We start from the raw sequence: 8,978 nt of genomic DNA on the forward strand, positions 1-8,978 counted from the left end.
AGTTAAAAACACTGGTTATATGGATGCTTATAATGAACTTAGGAAAAAAACAGATGAACTCAGTGAGGACCTCAACAAGAAGAAACTGTAAAAAAAAAAACCAGTCAGAACTGATGAACACAAGAACTGAAATGAAGACTACATTAGAGGGAATCAACAGCAGATTAGAGAAGCAGAGGCTCAAATCAGCAATCTGGAAGACAATTGGGTGTAGAGGAAAACACTCAATTGAACAGCAAAAAGAAAAAATAATTGAAAAAAATGAGGATAGTTTAAGGGTCTCTATGACATCAAGCATAACAACATTCGTATCACAGTGGTACCAGAAGAAGAAAAAAGGTAACAAGGGATTGAAAACATATTTGAAAAAATGATGACTGAAAACTTCTCTAACCTGGTGAAAGAAATAGACATATAAGTCCAGGAAGTTAAGTCCCAAACAAAAACCCAAAGAGGTCCATACTAAGACACACTGTAATTAAAATGTCAAAGATTAAGGACAAAAAGAGAATATTAAATGTAGCAAGAGAAAACAGTTAGTTATATATAAGGGAGCTTCCATAAGACCATCAGCAGATTTTTCAACAGAAATTTTGCAGTCAGAAGGAAGTGGCATTAAATATTCAAAGTGATGAAAAGCAAAGACTTACAACCAACATTACTCTACCCAGCAAGTCTATCATTTAGAATAAAAGGATAGTTTCCCAGACAAGGAAAAGATAAGGGAGTTCATTACCACTAAGCTAGTGTTACAAGAAATGTTAAAGGAATGTTAACTAGAAAAGATAAAAATATGAATAAGAAAAGATAGGAAAGCAAATACAGGAAAGAAAAAAACAAACTAAGCAGTAGGTTAACCAACTACAAAGTTAGTACAAAGGTTAAGAGGCAAAGTGGGAAGATCATGTGAACAACAAATTAAGGGACACACAGAAAAGTAAAATAATCACATAAATGTGGAGGAAGTGAGTAATATATGTAGTGATTTTAGAATGTGTTGAAACTTAAACAACCATCAACTTAAAATAGGCTGATATAAACATAGCTTGGTATATAGTATATATGAAGCACATGGTAACCACAAACTAAAATATACAAGAAATAAAGAGAAGAAATCCAAACAACTACAGAAAGTCATCAACATATAAGAGATGTGAGCAAAAGAATAAGAAAGGAACAGAGAACTATAAAAACAATGAACAAATGGCAAAAGTACATACCTATCACAAATTAAATGTAAATGGATTAAATGCTTCAATAAAAAGGCACGAGGTGGATGAATGATTAAAAAACAAGACATACTTATACTGCCTACTAGAGACCCACTTCAGATCGCAAGACACATCAAGACTAAAAATAAAGGGATGGAAATAGATATTTCATGCAAAGGAAAATGAAAAAAAAAAGTGGGGTAGAAATACTTATATCAGACTAAATAGACTTTAAAACAAGGGCTGTTTAAACAGTTAAAAAATGGCATTTCATATGATAAAGGGATCAATCCAACAAGAGGATATAACTCTTATAAACATCTACACACCCAATGTAGGATCATCTAAATATATAAAGCAAATATTGATGGACATAAAGGGAGAGACTGACATTACTATTCACAGTAGGGTACTTGAACAACCCATTGACACCAATGGGTAGATCATCCAGACAGAAAGTCAACAAGGGAACAATGGCCTTAAATGACACAGACTATATGGACTTTTAATTGACATATTTAGGACATTTCACCCCAGAGCAACATTCTTTTCTAATGCACATAAAACATTTTCCAGGATAGACCATGTTAGGCCACAATACAAATATCAATATTTAAGATTAAAATCATATCAGGCATCTTCTCTGATCAAAATAGTATGAAACTAGAAATCAATTGCAAGGAGAAAACTGAAAAATCATACAAACATGTGGAGGCTAAATAACATGCTACTAAACAATAAGTGAATTAACAATGAGATAAAGGAAGAAATCAAAAGATACCTTGAGACAAATGAATACACAAAGACTAAACATCTATGTGATACAGCCAAAGCAGTTCTAAGAGGGAAATTTATAGCAATACATGCCTACCTCAAATAACAAGAAAAATCTCAAACTAACTTTACACTTAAAGGACCTGAAAAAGAACAACAACATTGCCCAAAGTGAGTAGAAGAAAGAAAAGAATAAAGATCAGAGTGGAAATAAATTAAATAGAATTTAAAGAAACAGGAAATATTTATGAAACCAAGAGCTGGTTCTTTCAAAAGATAAACAAAATTGATAAAACTTTGGCTAGGTTCATCAAGGAAAAAAAGAGAGGCTCAAATAAATAAAATCAAAAATCAAAAAAAAGAAGAAGTGACAACTGACACCACAGAAATACAAAGAATTATAAGGAAATAATAAAAAGCAAATATATGCTTAGAATTGGAAAACCTTGAAAAAATGGATACATTTTTAGAAACATACAATCTTCCAAGGCTGAATCAGGAAGAAACAGTTAACTCTCTCCCCTCCTTATGGCCCTGCTCACACCCGCTGCCAGCACCTGGCGCTGGCCCAATCACTCAGGAGGGGCCTAACAGAGGAGCGGAGGATGGGCTGAGACCCGCCCCTGTGCCCACCGCAGCCTCATCACCCACAGTTCCTTTCAAGGTGCACGAATTTGTGAACTGGGCCCCTAGTATTGTAATAATTATGTATGGTGTCAGATAGGTACTAGTCTTATTGGGGTAATTACTTTGTAAGTTATATAAAGTCTTAATCACTAAGGTACACCCAAAACTAATAATGATATTTAATGTCAACTATCATTTAAAAAAATAAATAAAAATAAGTAATTTAAAAAATGAGGAAATAGATAATAGGTGTGTATATATAATACACTGTACTTTGCACAAGATACAAGCAAAAAACTCTTCTATATCTCCAAGTTAACTATCCTAAAACATCTTACTATATTGTGCCTCTTAGGTCTGCACTTAGAACTTTCCTTACTTTTTCAGCATTAACTGTGCAGTAAAATTGATGAGCTTGTGTCCTGATCTACAGAAGATTTTGGAAAGATTTTCTGAAGACTACTTCAGTGACATAAGGAGGGGAGAGAGTTAACTGCCTTCCAGCAAAAAGTGATGAAATCCAGAAAACACAAGAGTTTATGATTATATAATGTAACAGTTTGTATCCCAACTCTCCCACAATTTGGATAAGTCACAAAACCTCTCTATACCTCCCTTCCCTGTCTATAAGACGGAGCTAATGGCAGTACCTACATTATGGTGGTTGTATACATTAAATGAGTTGGTACATGAAAAACACTTAGAACCATAAGTGCTCAAATTATCATTTTTTTTATCTTTTGGACAGGTAATCAAGAAAAGGTGGAGAAAAGTGATAAATGTTGAATGCCAGGCATGGAGTTGGTGTTTTTATATATGTACTTTAGCTTATTTAATTCTCATATTTTTTCTAAAATAGATACTTATTACTACTCTCATTTTACAGTTGAGAGTAATAGATTGTAAGCTGTAAGTGATAGGTTACACAGGTAATAGACTACATTCAGTAGTCTCAATTTAAGAAGTTCAAAGAAATAAAATATTTTAGGAAGAGTTTTGCATTACTACTTATTAAATGGTAAGTGACAGAAACCCAAAAAAAGCTAGCTTAAGCAAAATAAGGAAATTATTTTTTACTTAAATATGGAAAGCTCAAGAACTATTATTTGATCTGGAGGTTCAAATATTAGTACTTATGCTGTCCCCCTCTTAGCCTTGCTGGGTTTCACTTCCAGATAAATTTTACATTTGGTAAAAATATTGTAATTGGCAGCCTCAAACCCACTTCATCCCTTTAGCTGGCACTTGCCTCAAAAAGAGAAAGTCTTTCCAATGTCTCTGGCAAAACTCTGGTTGGCTAGTTTATGTTCTGTGCTCAGCTATAGGGCGAGTGGCATTGTGCAGGGGAAGGTGGACTCCCCAATCCTACCCGCCTTCATGGAATTATCAGGTGATCTGTGCCATTTTCCCCTAATGAAAAAAATGTTGGACTTACAAAACAACATATTTACCATATTTCCCAATTAAAATATTTTAAATTAATGGCTCTGTGGAAAAAAATTAAAAGGCTCTTAACGGAATAAGCATTTGTTACTTACTCAACATACCTTATTCCAAAAACAAGTCATTTCTGTAATCTACACTAATAAAAGAGAAACATGGTAATTAGTGTCACTCCGCTACCCTTCCCATTGGCTAATCCCCCTGTCACTCACAGAGTAGGGCCAAGATATGCAAATTAACTGGCAGCCAAGATGGCGGCCGGCAGCCAGGCAGCTGATGCGAACAGGGAGGCTTGCTTGCTTCAGTGATGGAGAACTCCAACGTTCCCCGCCTGACTTGCCGGCCTCTCAGCTGCAACTCTCAGCAACTATGTTGCGAATAAAGAAGCTAAAAAAACCCCAGAAACCTGCTTTACTCAGCGGAGCTTCAGCCAGCCGGACCGCAACATTGTATCAAATACAGACAGTAAACAAAGGCCAGAAACCTGTTTTCAGCAGCCGAGGCCTCAGAGCTAAAGCTGGCCCAGAATAAAAAAAGAAAGAAAGAAAGAAAGAAAGAAAGAAAGGAGCGGTTGGGAGCTTCAGTCCCAGCCTGAAAACAGTCCTCAGCCCCTCACCCAGACTGGCCAGGCACCCCAGTGGGGACCCCCACCCTGAAGGGTGTGTGACCAGCTGCAAACAGCCATCATCCCCTCAGCCAGACTGTCCAGGCACCCCAGTGGGGACCCCCACCCTGATCCAGGACACCCTTCAGGGCAAACCAGCCGGCCCCCACCTGTGCACCAGGCCTCTATCCTATATAGTAAAAGGGTAATATGCCTCCCAGCACCGGGATCAGTGGAGCCACGAGGCCTCCCGGCACCGGGATCAGCGTGACAGGGGGCAGTGCCCAAACCCCCTGATCGCCCTGCAGCTCTGTGTGTGACAGGGGGCAGGGCCCCAACTCCCCCGCCCCCCAAGGGCCCTGCTCTGTGTGTGACGGGGTAGAGTCATAACCTCCCCATCTTCCCTGTCCTGAGTGTGACAGTGGCGGCGCCCCAACCACCTGATTGGCCCTGCTCTGTGGGTGATAGAGGGCAGCACCCCAACCCCCTGATCCGTCCTGCCCTGAGTGTGACAGGGGGCGGTACCCCAACTCCCCTATCGCCCCTACTCTGTGAGTGACAGGGGGGAGCTCCTCAACCCCCTGATGGGCCCTGCTCTGTGCATGACAGGGTATGGAACCCCAACCCCCCTGATGGGCCCTGCTCTGTGCGTGACGGGGTGGCGCCGCAACCTCCCCATCGACCCTGCCTTGAGTGTGACAGGGGGCGGTGCCCCAACCCCCCAATCGGCCCTACACTGAGCGTGACTGAGGGTGGCATCGCAACCTCCCAATCTTCCCTGCTCTGTGCATGACAGGGGAAGGCGCCCCAACTCCCCAATTGGCCCTGCTCTGAGCCCGACCAGGGGCTGCACCTAGGGATTGGGCCTGCCCTCTGCCACCCAGGAGCAGCCCTAAGCCAGCAGGTCATTATCTCCCGAGGGGTCCCAGACTGCAAGAGGGCACAGGCCGGTCTGAGGGACCCCCCTTCCCCCGAGTGCACAAATTTTTGTGCACCAGGCCTCTAGTAAGATATAATTATAACAGGAGGTTGCAGTATGAAGTTCATTTTGTTACTGAAGTGTGAGATAATTGTACAAGACTTTTAAACTGAACTTTAGAGTTCATAGAAAAGGCTTAGAGATCCAGATACATATTTTTCCAGACTCCATGCTACAACTGTGAAATATACACTGAGTGTCCAGATTATTATGACCACCTGATGTTTGTAGGCAAATTAGCTATAATTTCACGCTAAAGTTGCTAGAGGGCCAGACCATTATAAATAGGGAACCAGGTTGTTTACCACAACAGCAGAAGTTATATTTTTTCTGGAGATATGGGTAAATAATGTGATTTAACAGCCTTTGAACATGGGATATATATTATTATGAGTGGCCAGATTATTATGACCACCCCATCTGTACTTCATTGGGCCACCTTTTGCCTTCAATAGTGCAGTGATTCTTCTTGGCATTGACTCCACGAGATGTTGAAAGGTGATGCGAGGAATCTGACACCAGGCCTGATGAATAGCACTGCCCAGTTCTGTGAGATTTGATGGTTGTGGAACCAGCTGCCTGATGGCTCTTTTAACTTCGTCCCACAAATGCTCAATTGGATTGAGATCTGGTGATTGTGGGGGCCACCTAAGCAAGGTAAAGTCTCCCTCATGTTCCTGAAACCACTCCTGCACAATATGAGCACCGTGGCATGGCGCATTGTCTTGTTGGAAGAAGCCATCTCCATTGGATATGCGATCAACATGATAGGATGAACTTGATCAGCAACGATACTTAGGTATGTTGTGCTATTCAGACGTTGTTCCACACGAATTAAAGGGCCCAGATCATGCCAGGAAAACATGCCCCAAACCATGACACTGCCCTACCAGCTTGAAGGGTTGTACTCATGCATGTGGGGTGCATGCTTTCATGCTGTTTCCACCAGATTCCCACTCTGCCATCTGCATGATGCAACTGGAAATGTGATTCATCAGACCACATGACTTTTTTCCAATGCTCGACTGTCCTATCCTGTGTTCCTGCGATTGGAGATGTTTTATCTTGGTAACTGCAGACAGCAAAGGTGTTCAAATAGGCCTTCAGCTTCCATATCCCATACGATGGACAGCTAAGTTGCCTACAAATGTCAGGTGGTCATAATAATCTGGCCACTCATAATAATATATATCCCATGTTCAAAGGCTGTTAAATCACATTGTTTACCCATATCTTCAGGAAAAAAAATAACTTCTACTGTCGTGGTAAACAACCTGCGTCCCTATTTATAATGGTCTGGTCCTCTAGCAACTTCAGCAGGAAATTATAGCTAATTTGCCTACAAACATCAGGTGGTTATTATAATCTGGCCACTCAGTGTACATACCCAAATAAATGTACATAGTCTATTTCAATCTGGAACAAAACAAAAAATAGAAATGGGTAGTCAGGTTAGTGTAGAAAGAACATTGCTTTTGGGTTGGGAGTTGTGTTGGAGTTTGCCATTTACTAATTACAACTTCGGTCGAATAATTTAACTTTTCTTAAGTTTCCTTAAATGTGAAATGAGACCAATCATATTTTACAAGGTCATCATACGGATTAAAGGAGTTGATTTTTGAGAGAAGAGAGGTAAAATAATGAGGCGTGTAAGCAGAGAGAGCATACCTATTAAGCATTTTCTTTCATTTCTGTATTGACACCCCAAGCTTTTTAAACAACAGAAGCTAGCTGGTCAGTATGGGGTTTTAAAAACTAAACATGTTATTTCACCCTAGAAGCTGCCACCTTTGAAACGGCTTCTGTCTTTACAGGCCCGCAGAGGTTAGTCTTCCAGAGAAGGCATCAGGCTGCTTTGGTGGACAAGCAGCCTGTGGGAGAAGCAGTTCGTACACATAGTTTTGCTTCACAGGCTGTTTCCATGGAGGAGCAATAGCTAGAAGTGTGGTCTGAGGCAGGCCAGGAGAATTCAGGATGAGGCTTCCCTGCCAGCGGAGCCAGCGAGAGCCCTGCGCAGCATGGCCAGCAGCGGCTGCCTTTCTTCTCTCACTAAGTGAGCTGAATATCAAATTTCCAGATTCCTGAACCAGTTGCTGTCGATCCTGGTTAGGTCCACTTTCAACACAATCTGTAACAGGGCATCATAGATTTCAGGTGTTGTTTTTTTTTTTTACCTTCGATTAAAAAAATCTGATTCAGCCTACATAGACCATCATGGAGACTGAAAAAAGTGGGTATCTGTAGAAACAAAGGTTTATTAAAGTCCTTGTGCTTCCATAAGAACTTCCCCCAATTTTAAATTTAGCTTCATAGCCCTAACTTGTTTGGCTCAGTGGATAGAGCATGATTCCAGTCAAGGGCATGTACCTTGGTTGCGGGCATGTACCTTGGTTGCGGGCACGTCCCCAGTAGAGGGTGTGCAGGAGGCAGCTGATTGATGTTTCTCTCTCATCGATGTTTCTAACTCTCTATTCCTCTCCCTTCCTCTCTGTAAAAAAACACACACACACAAAAACAACATATATATTTTAAATTTAGCTTCATTATTTCTTCTAGTATCAGTGATATCTGTACTATTTACTCTCCTAAGCACTTACAGAGGTGCTTCTTCAAACGATCAGCACAAATCTGTAAGTTCTTACTATCTACAATATTCTTCAGTAGAGAAATAGAATCAGTAGAACCAAAGAACACAGGCAGGAAAATCTGTTAACATCATTGCCTCAAACATCATCACCAGGGGCCAGATCCATGAAGCCCATAACTCTTACGTCTCGTTTTAGAATAACTACACACTCCTTCGTCCTAGGCAGAAAATAATTTCCCTGGACTATAACCACAGTTTTCCTCTTGAAGAATAGATTCGGCCTCCTTTAAATAGACAAATTTGCCTGTAATTTCAGGTAGCAATTCCCAAAGTGCCCCCTGCCAGAGTCCCAGCAGTGTCCCCGGAGAATTTGTTACAAATGCCAATTCTCGGACTTCCCTCCAGACCTCCTGAATCAGAACTTCGGGTCGGAGCCTATTTCATAAAGGCCTCCAGATTCTGACGCAACTCAAGTTTGAGAACCGCTGATCTAAGACAGCACAGGTAGGTGGTGTAAGAGGAGCACTCTGTTACAGACAGAAATGGCTAACTGTGGGGTTCTGCAGATTCAAATCTAGTTTGTGCTCACAGTGTGCAGGTGTCATGTATGGACTCCCTCACACTGCACGTTGCCAGGACTAGAAAACACACACGCTGTCTTTTCTCATGGCTACACCCAGTTATAGTTGGTAACTCAGTTTTCTGTTAATATGTCAGATTTGAACTTGCCAGGAACAACCAGGACCAAAAGAA

Source organism: Myotis daubentonii, chromosome 6 (genome assembly GCF_963259705.1).
Source record: "Myotis daubentonii chromosome 6, mMyoDau2.1, whole genome shotgun sequence".
Classification (NCBI taxonomy): Eukaryota; Metazoa; Chordata; class Mammalia; order Chiroptera; family Vespertilionidae; genus Myotis; species Myotis daubentonii.